This window comes from Protopterus annectens, chromosome 7.part0 (assembly GCF_019279795.1).
Source record: "Protopterus annectens isolate FY-2018-M chromosome 7.part0, PAN1.0, whole genome shotgun sequence".
Lineage (NCBI taxonomy): Eukaryota > Metazoa > Chordata > Ceratodontiformes > Protopteridae > Protopterus > Protopterus annectens.
The window spans coordinates 987,126,699-987,142,579 of NC_056739.1; the positions used below are offsets into that span (position 1 = coordinate 987,126,699).

General features: G+C 38.7%; 1 long non-coding RNA gene across 1 annotated transcript in view; it reads left to right on the top strand.

Moving 5' to 3' along the window:
- LOC122806821 overlaps positions 1 to 15,881 on the top strand; it is a 344,083-nt gene that overhangs the window by 318,791 nt on the left and 9,411 nt on the right. The window lies entirely within an intron of this gene.

Consider the following 15,881-nt stretch of genomic DNA (forward strand, 5'->3'; position numbering starts at 1 on the left):
CAAAAATTGCCAGTAACATAAAATAAGATATGATGACTGAAAAAAAAATCAGTTCATTTATTCTCCTTCCCCCATCATTGAAAGCCATATCAAAAAGATAAGCCTTAAGAACATATCTGAAGGTGTGCAATGAAGGGCACTCTTAGAGCCACTGTGGTAGAAAGTTCCACATATGGGTAGTTTGATAATAAAATATGTGGTGATTCAGAATATCATGATTAAGCCATGGAACTGTCTTGGAACTGTCACTTGGTGGCTGAGCTCAAAACCCATGTAGGGCAATAGAACATGACACTCCCTTTCAGATGACAGTGACCAGAGTCATAAATGGACAGATAAACTACTGCTGCCATGCAGTCCTGAAGCTTTAGCCATGTGTCAAGAGTAATACAAAGAGTTCTTACTTGCTAGGAAATTCAGGCTTGTAACCACCATACATGATGATGGGCAGTGATGTGGCAGATGCATCTTTTAAGGGTGCATGTCATGCCAAGGCCTCTGTGTTGTTGGGAGTTAGTTTTAACTGATCTCTGGTTAGCCACGAGTATACATCTTCAAGATAATCAGTTACAGAGTACATGCTCCATGTCATCTTGGGGAAAGGAGAAATAGACCTGAGTATCCTCAGCATTGCTACTGTATACTAAACCTCATTCTCTTAAAAGCTGTACAAAAGGAAGTGTATACACTGTCTACAGTTGTTAGCCTAAGATAGAACCATGTGGCACTCTGCAGTCATGGTATTAGAAAGAAAAAGTGTCTAGTCCTAGGAGGGCACAATGAATATGGCCAGGCAGGTATAAGTAAGCCAGTCAAGAGCTGTTTAACATTATGTAAAACATTTATGTAAAAATTATTTTTTTCTAATTTCACCAAGTAAAAGTTTATGTAGGTTTAGCAGTGATTTCAATATTTAGGAGATGCCTGAATATGAACAGTTATATTTGTATAAGACATGATTTTTTAAGCTTTGTTTTAATCATTTAGCAGGATGTGGAGGTCTCAGTCTCATTAGGTGGGTTATGCCAGTATTTTGCTGCAACAGGAATAGTGACCTTTCTTTCTTTCTTTCTGTCTTTTTGTGACCTCTAAAAGTGTTCTTGGGTCTTGGTGCTTCAGTATGTCAGACAGATGTCTGCAGGGATTTCTAGAACTTAAAAGCAGTTCTAAGTTACAACTGTGCTATTCATGGCTGTAGAGCACTCCAGTCTTAGCAAAAAATGTAAGCGGTTATGCTACTGTCTTAGTACGGTTAACCTATCCCATTTATGACAGGCAGTAGTAATCTTTCCATGTTATTTTGTCATAGTATTCAACACAGCATAGTGTTGCCTTAGAATTATTATGATGCCATCGCAACATTATTCTTGGCAAGCACAAACACGTGTGTATAATGATGTACAGTAGCTCCATTTTTTTGTCTTGGGACTTTATAACATACACAAGTAAAAAATCATGTTCTGGTGTAGGTACTCTTAAACATTTACAGCTTGATAGCACATTGCAAAAACAGCAGTGAAAACAGTGCAACAGTGATAGCCAAGTTTTATTGACTTCGTTCTAAATGAAATTCATGTTGGAAGACGAAGAAAAGTAGCTACATATCTGGGGAAGGATGTTGTCTACTGATGAACCATTTCACAATGGATTTTAAGAGTTTATCTGATAAATCCCAAGTTACTTGCAAAATGTACTACAAAACACAATGGCTTAGTCAGTGGCCTTAACTGTTTTCAGCTCACAAATTAATTCATATGCAGTGTTGTTTTGATGCTGTTCAGGCCTCCTCGAGGGTGGCTGCTACTAGTTCTGTTCTTCGCAGACATGCATGGTTGAAGGATCAGAATTTAGCTGAGCATGTTAAGACCAGGATTTTGGATGCTCCTTTACAGTCTGATGTGTTGTTTGGACCGCCTGTGGAAGCAGTTTTAAAGAAAATGGAGGACAAAGCTAAGTCTATGCAGACTGTTAAAGATTTTGTGCAGGTGCAGTCTCCAGTGTTGAGTAGAATTTGGCCTGATAAGGGGTGGACATATCCTGCTTATGGTTCCCAGTCTAGGGGTAGGTCTAGGCGTGGTAGGGGCAGGGCTCAAGGTTCGTTTAGGCCTAGATCAGACAGTTCACCTGCTCAGACTTCTGGTGAGGGCAGGGGTCAGTCCTTTCGTAAGCAGAACCAATGACCTGCCTTTCCAGCTGCCAGTGGACTCTCGTCTGGCAGCTCCTTTGGGAGGAAGATTGTCTCTTTTCAAAGAAAATTGGGATTTAATCACTCAAGACAGATGGGTGCTGGATATCATTCATCACGGGTACAGATTTTATTTCCACACAATGCCCCGTTTCAAAGGCATGCCAGATGTTCCTCCTCCACAAAGAAAAGAGGCTCACAAGCAAGTTTCTCAGTTACTCCAGATAGGGGCTATTCAGCCAGTCCCTGTGTCAGAAAGGGGCTTGGATTTTATTCTCGCCTGTTCCTAGTACCAAAGAAGGGGAACACGTGGAGACCAATTTTGGATTTATCTATCCTCAACACTTATCTGGACATTCCCAAGTTCAAGATGTTGACGTTACAGCAACTGTTACCTCTGCTGGGCAAGGATCACTGGATGGTAACTTTGGATCTCAAGGAAGCTTACCTTCATGTGCCCATAAGGCTAAGTTGCAGAAAGTATCTGCGGTTTGAACTGGAGATTTTCATTATCAGTTCTCTGCATTGCCCTTTGGCTTATCTACTGCGCCCAGAGTATTCACAAAGGTTCTGGCTCCAGTGATAGCTTACTTCAGGCTTCAAGGCATTCAAATTTATCCTTACTTGGACGACTGCCTGATTCTGGCTCAAGAAAAGGAACACCTTCTACAGCATCTGGAATATGTCATAGCAGTGCTAAGATGCCTAGGGTATTCTGTGAACGAAATAAAGTCCAGTCTAGTACCCTCTCAAGACATGTGCTTTCTGGGTGTGAGACTGAATACAGCAGCCCAGATGGCCTTTTAACCCCGGACAAACAAAAGAGTCTGTCACTTTACTTCCATCAACTATCTCATCAGTCCGTGCTGACTGCAAGGACAGTCCTTCAAGCATTAGGGTTCATGGCATCTTGTATTCTGGTGCTTCCCAATGCCAAACTGCATATGAGGAAGCTGCAATGGTATCTCAAAATGTATGGACACAGCACTGCCAAGATTTGGACACTGTCATTCAAATAATACCTTGCCTTCAAAAGGAATTCTTGTGGTGGGCTCAGGAATGTCACCTAAACAAGGGACTCTCTGTGACCCGGCCAGAGGCGAGTCAGATTTTAACGACAGATGCCTCGGACACTGCTTGGGGAGCTCATCTAAATGGAAAGTGGATACAAGACAAGTGGCCTGCCAGACTACAGCATCTACATATCAACATGACGGAGATGTTAGCAGTCCAGTTTGCATTGATGGCGTTCAAGGAGTTACTTCTTCCAGGGCAGGTGTTGATTCTGACAGACAACACAACTGTCATGTGGTACATCAACAAGCAAGGGGGAACACATTCTTATCCTCTATGCAGGCAAGCAATGATTCTATGGGAGACTGCGTTAAGTCTGCAACTGACTCTTCAGGCAAGGTTTCTGCCAGGAGCACAGAACTCCCTAGCAGATGTATTAAGCAGACAAATCATGGATCCCCACGAGTGGAAACTGGATCTTCATGTATTTCAGAAATTGACAGTGTCATGGGGAACTCCAGACATAGATCTGTTCGCTTCTCCACTAAACCACCAGCTGCCAAAGTATTGCACAAAGGGGTTTCATCACACAGCTTGGAAAGTGGATGCTCTGTCTTTCAGTTGGAAAAACCTTCATGTCTATGCCTTTCCACCTCTACCTCTTCTTCCAAAGGTATTACTAAAGGTCAGACAGGACAGGCCAAGGATGATTTTGATAGCTCCAGATTGGCCTCGGCAACACTGGTACCCACTTCTAAGGAGTCTTGTAAAGAAGCCTCCATGGCCTTTACCTCTGATTCCTCATCTGTTATCTCAGAAGGGCGGTCATCTGCTCAATGTCAAGCTTCCATCTCTTCATCTCACAGCTTGGCATATTCTGTGTTGAAGCATGGTAGGTCTCAGCTTCCTCAACAAGTTTTAAATGTGATTATGGAAGCTAGAAGGCCTAGTACTAGGAGAGTGTACAGAAAAATGGAAGAGATTTTTATTTTGGAGTACAGCAAAGAATTTGGAGATTTCAGAGCCTAATTTGAGTGTGGCTCTTCAATATCTTACTGAATTACTGGACAAAGGTTTGTCTTTCTCTTCCATAAAGATTCATGCGGCAGCAATTTCAGCTCACTATGATTGTGACCCACCTTTGTTTTCGCATCCTTTGTTCAAGCAGTTTCTTAGAGGGGCAAAGAATATAAGACCCCCACGTAGAGCTCCTACTCCTGCTTGGGATCTCAATTTTGTGTTGGAAAAACTTACTCTACAACCTTTTGAGCCTGCAGCTACTGCTGAATTGAAATATTTGTCATGGAAGACTGCTTTTCTGTTGGCTATTACTTCTGCAAGAAGGGTGTCTGAGTTGCAGGCCCTTATGGCAGTAGAGCCCTTTTTGATTTTCCATAAGGACAGGGTATCATTGCGTACTAATCCTTCCTTTATGCCTAAGGTGGTTTCTAGTGTGGCTTTAAACCAAACTATTCATTTGCCTACGTTTTTTGCAGATCCTCAAAATAAAGGGGAAAAGATTTTGCACACTTTAGATGTACACAGGCAATTGCGTTATTATTTGAGCAGGACTAAAGATTTTAGGCAGTCTCAGCAGTTACTTGTTTCTTTTGCTTTAAGTTCACAGGGCAAGCCTGTGTCAAAACAAACTATTTCTAGGTGGATTGGCTTTTGCATTGCATTTTGTTATTCCATCATGGCAAAGAGGTTCCAGCTGGGATTAGGCCTCATTCCACTAGGGCTACTGCCACTTCCACAGCATTTCTAAGGGGGGTGGCAACTAAGGATATTCTGGAGGCAGCTACTTGGAGTTCAGTGCATACTTTCTCTAGGCATTATCACCTGCCTGTATACTCTAAGACTAGAGCTGGTTTTGCCACAGCTGTTTTACAAGGCATGTTGTCAGCTCCTGCTATTTTATAATTTGCCAGCCTCCCTTACCTCTGCTTTGGGATTCTACCCAATTGTCAGGACTGCAGCAAGGGAAGACGAAGAACATAGTACAGTTTTGTACCTACCATAAATGTAGATGTTCGAGGATTCCCTTGCTGCAGTCCAATTTTCCCTCCCTCCTTCCCCTCTGTGTTTCAGGGTGGTTGTGTAGGTGAGTTTACATGCTTATATTTTTTGTATATATATTACTGTATATATTGTACATGTTTTTGTTGGTGCAGGTTGTTTTTTGGGACTTGTCTTTTTGGGTCTTCTGACATCTGGGGCAAGAAAAGACTGAGGAAATGACGTCGGTCATGCGCATTAGTACCCTGACGTACTGACTTCAGTCTAAGGCGCCATGACCGACGTCAGCCTTATACTCTGGTATTCGGGCCGACTGGGACGCGGACTATACCCAATTGTCAGGACTGCAGCAAGGGAATCCTCGAACATCTACATTTATGGTAGGTACAAAACTGTACTTTTTAACTGATCTCTGGTTAGCCACGAGTATACATCTTCAAGATAATCAGTTACAGAGTACATGCTCCATGTCATCTTGGGGAAAGGAGAAATAGACCTGAGTATCCTCAGCATTGCTACTGTATACTAAACCTCATTCTCTTAAAAGCTGTACAAAAGGAAGTGTATACACTGTCTACAGTTGTTAGCCTAAGATAGAACCATGTGGCACTCTGCAGTCATGGTATTAGAAAGAAAAAGTGTCTAGTCCTAGGAGGGCACAATGAATATGGCCAGGCAGGTATAAGTAAGCCAGTCAAGAGCTGTTTAACATTATGTAAAACATTTATGTAAAAATTATTTTTTTCTAATTTCACCAAGTAAAAGTTTATGTAGGTTTAGCAGTGATTTCAATATTTAGGAGATGCCTGAATATGAACAGTTATATTTGTATAAGACATGATTTTTTAAGCTTTGTTTTAATCATTTAGCAGGATGTGGAGGTCTCAGTCTCATTAGGTGGGTTATGCCAGTATTTTGCTGCAACAGGAATAGTGACCTTTCTTTCTTTCTTTCTGTCTTTTTGTGACCTCTAAAAGTGTTCTTGGGTCTTGGTGCTTCAGTATGTCAGACAGATGTCTGCAGGGGATTTCTAGAACTTAAAAGCAGTTCTAAGTTACAACTGTGCTATTCATGGCTGTAGAGCACTCCAGTCTTAGCAAAAAATGTAAGCGGTTATGCTACTGTCTTAGTACGGTTAACCTATCCCATTTATGACAGGCAGTAGTAATCTTTCCATGTTATTTTGTCATAGTATTCAACACAGCATAGTGTTGCCTTAGAATTATTATGATGCCATCGCAACATTATTCTTGGCAAGCACAAACACGGTGTATAATGATGTACAGTAGCTCCATTTTTTTGTCTTGGGACTTTATAACATACACAAGTAAAAAATCATGTTCTGGTGTAGGTACTCTTAAACATTTACAGCTTGATAGCACATTGCAAAAACAGCAGTGAAAACAGTGCAACAGTGATAGCCAAGTTTTATTGACTTCGTTCTAAATGAAATTCATGTTGGAAGACGAAGAAAAGTAGCTACATATCTGGGGAAGGATGTTGTCTACTGATGAACCATTTCTCACAATGGATTTTTAAGAGTTTATATCTGATAAATCCCAAGTTACTTGCAAATGTACTACAAAACACAATGGCTTAGTCAGTGGCCTTAACTGTTTTCAGCTCACAAATTAATTCATATGTCTTGTATTATATGAAATACCCAATAATGCCTTAAAATGAAAGGTCAAGAACCTTGTGGATTAAAGCTAGAAATTTCTCAGTTTATAATAACCCATACCTGTATTATATAAAGCTATGAATGATATCTCTTAAAGAAAATCCCTTAGTTATGTCATAGAAATAAGTAATATTTTCTATATTTCATACGTTGTGCCATAAACCTATAGCTTTTTACTGTTCTGTAGTTTGCCACTGTCTTATTTCATCATGGATATACCATTTTATTTTGTGTAATTGTTGGCAAGCAATGTGTTTAAATTAAAGAAAATTCCCAACAATCTAAAAGCCTTTTTGATGAGAAAACACAAAGGATGATGTCTTCTCTTTTTATTCCCGATTGATCCTAATTACCACAGAGGAATTTTCCTTAAAACACTGTTTTCCCAGCAACTCTAATCAGCTTTTTCTTTAGTTTCACCAGGAAAGCTAGAGCCTAGGTACATGCCAAAGGTTAACCAACCAAGGCTGCCTTCTTATGCAGAGGTACAAGCAAGGTCAATCGTATTTCATTTCCTGCTTGGATTATACTTTGAACTATTAATCGAACTGTGCATAAACCAGCCAACGTGAAATAAAAAAATGTCCATTTCTGTAGGCAAAGGGCATAAGCGACATGTTTTGTTATTCATTTTAATATGTTTAATTCTGCTATAATTAATTTAATTTAGACCTGCAACAGTGACATCTAAAGTCACTGAATTTGCAGACTCTCTCACCCTTTACGTAACATTTCTTGAAGTCATGAAGAAGCGCTGGTTGACTTTAGGCAAGCTTGCATGTTGTCAATGAAAAGGGACCTCACTGAAGTGGGACAGAAAGGATCATGTACTTTTCATTCTGGTATGGCATTATCTTATGAGTATTGTGACTGCATTTAGCACTCTGCAAGGTTAGAAGCTGGTGCTGTTAAAATTGTGCAAACTGGTGTAAACTTGGTCTTATGATAGTACTTTGTAAACAGTACCATTTCCACTGTAAAAATAAACTGGTTTAAGCATGTATTTAATCTTTTCCATATATAAATACATATTTGCTCTCTACAATATTGGTAACTTGTAGAAACGGTGAAGGAGAGTCTACAAATGCCAGGTTGCAAACAACCACTTTGTTCACAGAGTTGAACCAAATTACTTTGGGTCTTATATACACTACTGGATCAGAAAGGAAGAAGTATTTAGCCATTATGGAGAGAATAGACAAGAAATGTGTTATTATTAATAGGAAGATTAAAAAACTGGATAGGGATGTTTGTGAATACAAGAAAAAAGATGATACCCTGACCCTAAGGGAAACATGAGAACATCTAATCAAGGTCGTAAAGTAGAGGGCATAATTAGCATGATTGGCCAGTAGATGGTGATATTGACCAACTTCTATTATTTCCATTCACAAAAATTACTTCCATTCATAAAAGTTGTTGGTGGTGCTGCGGTAGCGTTGTCGCCTCACCGTAAGACGATTCTCAGCTAGAGCGCCTTCTGCGTGGAGACATGCGTGAATGGGCATAGCTTCGTTGAAGGTTGTACATCAGGGCTGGTAACTCGGCACGTAAAAATCAACTAACAATCATTAGCGGACCGGAGTCCCGCTGTGGCGACCCCTAACCGGGAAAAGCCGAAAGAAACAACAACAACATAAAAGTTATTTTAAAATTTTTTTAACCAAGGGTTTATATGTGGTTTTAGGTAGTTTTTATATAATGAGTTGTGTATATTTTTTAAACGATTCAGTATTAAGAGTACTTAAAAAATGTTTAAGCACTCTTATTATACTCAATGTATTTGATTGGTTTGAATTTTGTTTCAAACTGAATGACGATCATGATTGGCAGCTTTACATAAAGTGAGGTATTTAAAGTGGGATTTTACCTATACTTCCATTCATCTGGATGAAAACGTGTGTTGTTTGAGCATTAATGGTTCAACTCTGTGAATAAAGTGGTTGTTTGCAGCCTGTCATTTGTGGACTCTCCTTCACCCTATTTCTGTAAGTTACCTGTTGTTCTTTTTAGGGTGGTTTTGGCTCCTATTTGGTGAATTTGTTACTACCTACAATATTGCCATACATTACAATACAATCACTCAGCTTATTAAAATGGAATGCTTTCCATTAGTCATTAATCAAAAGATTTCAAGCCTTCCAAAACAGCATTCTTGCTACAGTTACCATCTGCACCCTGCACAAAGTGTTCCCTTCTAACATTGTTTCTGTACCTGTGCAGTTCTTCTGGCATGAGAAAAGGAAAATGGCTGTTTCTAGACATTCTTGTCATTTAGTAAAAAGAGGTTTAGCATTTTCAAGTTTATACATGGTACTTGTTAGCAGCTCAACCTAAACTAGTACTGTACTGGACATATTCAACTTATACACCTCTGAAGTAGGTAAAATAGTAGAACATCTTCATCTTTGTAAACTCTTTCAATATCAAAATCAAATTTCTTTCCTTTTTTCTGCATGTATTGGTTTTCTGTAACTAAGTATTGGGTGTAGGAAGTAAAGTTCACTACATGACAGTCGCTACCCCCCCAGGGGGAAAAAAAAAGAAATTGTAGGGAATTACGTGATCAACCAGTTGTGACTAATAGCTGGTTTGTTGTTAGTTGGAAACCATGATTCTCATTTGTGAAGGTATGCACTCATGCATTTAATATTTAGTGCTAGAATGCACTAAATACACAGCAGATATTTTGTTACTTTGGGTTACAATGCCAGTGAAGTTAAGTTTTCCAGTCTCCTCTGTTTTAATGCAAAACAAAAGATACATATAACTCCCTTTAAAAGACAGTGGCAATGTATGTATAAAACTGCCTTTTAACTGATTTGTTTACATCTGATAGACTAGCCTCAATCATACCTCTCAACCTGGAAACATCAAAAATGTGGACAAGGCCCATCAAAAATAGGTACAAATCTGTAAGCTGATTAACATAAAATCTGCATATGTAATTACATAACCCCGCCCACTCCAGTGGAATTGTGGGATACCAACTTTCAAATGCAAACTGAACAACAGAACCAAAATATAGCACCGAGTCCCCCTGCGGCCATTATAGTGTCCCATTACCTGGCTATTTCACCCCATTTACCATAAACACTAATGTGTGCATACTGCTTTACTTTTACAATGATTATTTGGATTTTATTTTTACATTTTGTAGCATAATGCACAAACACTAATCAGCACTACAACCACTCAATTCTTTTCTTCTAAGCCAGCTAAACAAATACATGACTATATGCAGACTATCAGTGAGAAATTATATTCTACCCGGGATAGTTTAAAGTAGGTCAGAAAAGACATGATATGAATGTAGTATAAACAAAGAAACAGCAGTAACTTGCTCAACACATACAGACAAAGTTGAAATAAATGTCAAAATATTAAAAGAAAAGCAAAACAGCTACTTCTGCAAATTGTAACATGCTAACTATAATAATCAATTATGTATCTGGAAATCTGTCAATAACCTGCTTGTAAATTCCAAATCCACTAACCTGAACCCTTTAGGACCTCCACATTATTAGATGCCCAACACTTCACTGTTTCAAATGCACAGCTGAGAAGCTTTCAAGCTTGCACGATATTCTCTATAGCCAAGTAGAATTAATATTTCACAAGAAAGCTACAAACCACCTGCCAAATTCAAGTTTTAACCCACTTCTACAGTACTAGTAGAAAAACCTTAGCAAACTGATGAAGTATGAATCTCCCTTAGTAGACCACCTCCTACCAGGCTACCTAAAACAGTGGCTCTATTCACTGCCACTCCAGTTCCCAGTTTAATTAACATATGTTTAAGCAGGGGATCATACTTAATTTATAGAAATAAGCCAAGATAATAACACTACTATATAAAAGTGGTGGTATGTTAAAACAGACAGCTACAGACCAACAGCTATACAGAGTCATCCATGAAAATTTCTAGAGTGCGCTGTTCACAAGCAACTCATAGGTCACCCAGTTAATGGGAACACACGTGGACTTGGTGTAGGACAGACATCACTGCTTACTGGAAGATCATGATGTAACAAACACAAAGGACACTTCTATCTGGGACAGGAAGCATGTAATGGTTTGGGAATATCAACCTCCAACCAGTGAGACGTTTACAGTTGGTATTACTTGGTAACTAATCCCACAATTAACATCTCCCAGATTACAGATAATTTGTTACATAGTGAAAATACAGCCTGAGTCTTCAGATGTTAGGAAGGCAGGAAATATCAATTAAAACAAAAATCATGTGCAACGGCTGTGATTAAAATACAAGGAGTAGCCAGCCTGTTTCTTAAAGGGCACTATCTGTCATTGCCACAGGCGCAGGAAAAATGACAACTGTAGAGTCTCCTGCTCGGAAGTTCTTCCATCAAATAATGGCAAAAGTCTTACAGAAATGTAAACTAAAATCAATCAACAGTCTAGTACTAAAACTAAGGAGGAGGAACGAGCATTCCACTTGCAGTCACTGAGAAGAGGTGGATGCTAAGTTACAAGACATCTAATAAAAATATGCAACAGCTAAGATCTTTTTAAAGTTATCATACAGGCTCAGCTGATTAACTTAGAGCATTGAGATATAGTAGATATTGTAAAATGACAGAGGAAAATATTCTAGAAAACATCAAGCTATTATTTAAGGTAACAGTTAATTGTGAAATTACAAAGAACACACAAGTAGGCTAAAGAAGTAAACACATAGCAGTCAGATGAGGTGAAGGAGAACCAGGACAAGAAGCAACAAGCTAAGAAAAGGGAGATAGTAAGGGGAAAATAAGGAATATAGGCAGAGTGTTACAGTAAGACAGCAAAAACATGAAGCGCTACACAAATCATCAACACCCCAAGTCAATTACATAACAAATGGCACTGTCCACGCATTACATAAAATATCTTATTATTAATATATATAGTAAGCACTCTCTGATGTAATCTTTTAGCCCAAAAAAAGGCCAAGATCAAACTGATTATAGAACCTTTCTTAGCCACCTTGTTATTACCTCAAACTTGTTACATTACCTCCATCATAAGCTCCAACAACCTTTACATTACCCCTTTTTCAAGTACTTTTAAAACTTTCTAACACACTAACCACCCTCTCCACTACTTTAAACTTACTTTGTATCACCAATAAGTGATTGCTTATTTTAATACACCCTAAAGAAGTGCCCTTTCTCCTCATCCTCTTACAAATTGCTTTTCTTCATCTTGCCACTTGCCACTGTACACTGTATTTATTAACTTACGTACACTTCTTTGCTCTTAGTAAAATACATGCAAAAAATGTCTTTTAGTATTCATTTTATGATGTAAGTTGGCTAAACTACACTTATTTTAAGCTCTGTGCAATTTACTGACTGTAAATAGTAGTTTTCAACTATCGATATTTATTTTTGAAGGGCACGGTTAAAATCATTACTGTGTCCAGCATGATTTACGTCTGTCCAAAGAAAGGGCCGAAACCGACCCTCCACCAGCTGCCATATTTCATTAGCTTGACCATTCCTCATGGAACTTTTAACTGTGCTACAAATATCTGGGTCTACGGTGTTATAAGTCTGGATTGCTACATACCTGCAGTAATCCTTCCCGTTCGTTCTTGTAGCAGACAGTTCCTTCTCCTTGCAGCAGTACTTTCCTCCGTGCTAGAAAATAAAGTCCCATTGCAGCAGACATAATCCTTCTCTGCAAAAATAACGTAATTCCTTTCCATTCTCAGCTGCAGCAGATATTCCATGTAGCAATACCCTCTGCGGTCGTGCCGATAGATCCAACAGCCTGAAATGTGTGGATGTGAGCCCTTAAGCTCAATTCCAACAGGCTGATGGAGCTGATATCACCTCAAAAGCACGAAACAAAAAATTCAAAAACAAAAAGCTGGAAAAAATATCGGAAATGAAGGGGTGCCATTTGGGAATCATGCACCCCCATCATTTAGACCCCAAAACTCGGTAAAAAACGAGTAATTCGTATGGTTGGGAGGTGTGGCCTCAGTCCATGCAGTCCAAATATCTACCCGCTGGCTAAGATTCCTACCTTACAATGTGAAATCTTGGAAAAACATTATTTTGCTCTTGTGTTTTACAGCCACTCTTAACATCATTGAAAGTTATTCTCTGTATAACTTTATCCCGTCTCTTTAACTCCATTTTTTAAACAGCATACCTAATGTTTCGGAGTTCTAATTTTTGGAACCCTTTTACAGGCACTGCTTGGCAATCATCCAACTGATTGTTTTTGATGGACTAGGACAAGAGCCAACTAGGATCATCATTTTAGAAAGTACCAGGAATCGTTTCATGTTTTGATTTTGTGGTTCCAACCACACCATGCGTGCCCAGGGATCAGCAATGAATGGTGGTTAGTGAGGTATTGTCACTCAATTCCATGACTGATATAACCCTTCAAGACGGTACTACCACACTGAAGCCACTATACGGTCTCTGGTCTCCACTGGGGTTTTGGCAGTAGGAACATATGTCCTTAGCGAACATTCTGCATCTTGCCCCCAGTAGAGGGTAGAACCATTAAAGCCATATCACTCCTCTTCTCCCCTACATATGCTTAAACAGATGCCTGCACTGCCATTTGAACTTGGAACACCTGGATCATAGTTGGGGCTTTATTCCTGTGTGCCCGTAAAAATGGTGCATGTTCTCATTTTTAAAGTTTTTTTCTTTTGTATTCTTACTTTCACAACTATATACTTTGATATGTTCACACTCATTCTCATGTATGTTAGTCCTTTACTTCATTCTAACTAAGCATTTTTTTTATAATTATACATCATTTGTATAAGGCCCATAGAAACTGAGGAACACAAGTTTGGAGATCATATGTACCTTGCCAAATACCGCCCTCAAGATACACTCCCCACTTTTAGGAGTGGAAAGCTTATCAAGCTGAAGTTGAATTTAGAGGTTGCCATTCAATCATAGTCATTAGTTATGGAGGCAATGGGTAATCATTGGGTAATGGATTGCATGGTTATAAAAGAGAGCAATGCATTTTCTGAAATGCATTTTTATTTAAGGAAACACTAGCTGTTACCTTTATTAGAACTGTGGATGATTTGCTAATACATAAATGTTTCTGATTTCCAAAAACAAGCAGAAAAAAGGAATGTTTTCTATATAAACAACTTGACTATCATTAGCATATCTCATGAAAATCTCTACACTGCATTTCTTTGCACCATTTTCAACTAAAGAAAACAATGTTGATAAAATGTTTCCATGACATTACTCCATAAGTGAGTATAGGTTGTGTTGGGTAAAGGTCACACCCATTCATTTAGTCCATCAAGATTCACCACTGTGACCAACCCTGGCCAGCTGGGAGTCAGTATCACAACTCACACCTTTCAGTGGTTATTGTTGTATTAATGTACCCCCATCTGGCAGCAAGATGTCCTCTTTTTACTAAGAACAGTCTGTAATATGCAGTTTGTAGGGTATTTATTTGTTTAGCATCGGATCTCAAGATTATCAAAATGAGTTTGATGTTTTGTTTACCAACCTAAACCAAATGAATGCCAGGATATTTTATTGATTAATTTGTTTACATAGTAAGTGGGACATAAAAGAGAGTGTCTACACTTACAGTGGAAGATAAGTTGATTCTAAGTAGTAGGAACTCATCTGAAATGGACCAATCAAATGAATGTCCAGATGAAATGTCTCTTTCTGGGGAATGTCCATATCACTCATTCTCTGAATATTGGTTGTATGAAGGTGAAGTGCTTTGACTTGGTGATAATTACAAGTCTGCTTTTAGAAAGTGTGCTTGGCAAAATGTAGTTTGCCATTTCTGCATAAGTACTGAAGCAGTTGTACACAGAAGTAACTGCTTTGTTCCAAAACTCTTGCCTGAAAATTGTGACTTCTCTAGTCTTTTTTATTTTTACTAGAGTATCCCCGGTAAATTCATCTCACATAAAGATGTTACTTTTCTCTCCATAATGGGTAGTGTGAGGATCATCCTTTTTATTAAGACCGTATTACTCTCTCTTCCTTTCAGCTCTGTATATTAATGAATAACTAGAAACTTACTTTGTTGTCATAGTTAATTGGTTCTGGGCAAATACTTCAGATTGTTGCCTATGTATAAAAAAGGCTGCTATTGTGCTGTATGCAGAGTTTTGCTTTGGCGGCCATCCATGTGAAACTGAGTCCTCTCATACACACAGAAGACTCTGTTCAAATGCCCTCCATCTGTAGCTTTCTTGTACTCTGTGTGCTGATACATGAGCTAAGCTAGTGTTGAGGTGGCAGGATAAAGTGAGACCTGCTTTTTATTTATCAGATGTGTATTCACTTGTGCTAGATTTGCTTCAAGAACATTAAGTTTTATTAAACAGCTAAAGCATGGATCATGTTTGCCAGCTTCATCCATGTCTAGTCATTGTGAGTAGCTGCTAATGGAGATCCATAAGTTTGTGGTCCTTTACCCAAGCAACTGAAGAAAGAACATGATTTTTCTGGGGCAAAGCAGTGCGTCTTTTCATAAAGAGAAAAGTAGGGCTCCTGCATCACATTCTCATCATTGAATTAGCTAATTGGTATCTAGAGTCACTAATTCACCTTCCGGGAACTTCCATCTTCTACTCAGCACCTAATTATCTTATCTGCCCACATTAAATACTGGGAAAAGATGTTTTTTCTTCCATATAATAGAAGATCTAGAGAATCTTGCCTGGCAGTGTAAGATCCATAAGCTTAAATGGCTTCAACATGAGCACACAAGATCACCTAATTATCAAACTGTTAGTAATATATAGTGCTTGATTGTAAGGGCTGTACTTGATACGTTTCCAGGCATTGACTAGACCATGAGAGTCACTGAACCACAGTAGCAAATCTGCAGTTTGCTAGATTCTCACCTGATATTATGTATATAGGTATAATTTAACAACATTTATCCTTATGCATTTACTGTTTAGTATATGATATTTTGTGGCAGACTCATGCATTTTGCTCATGT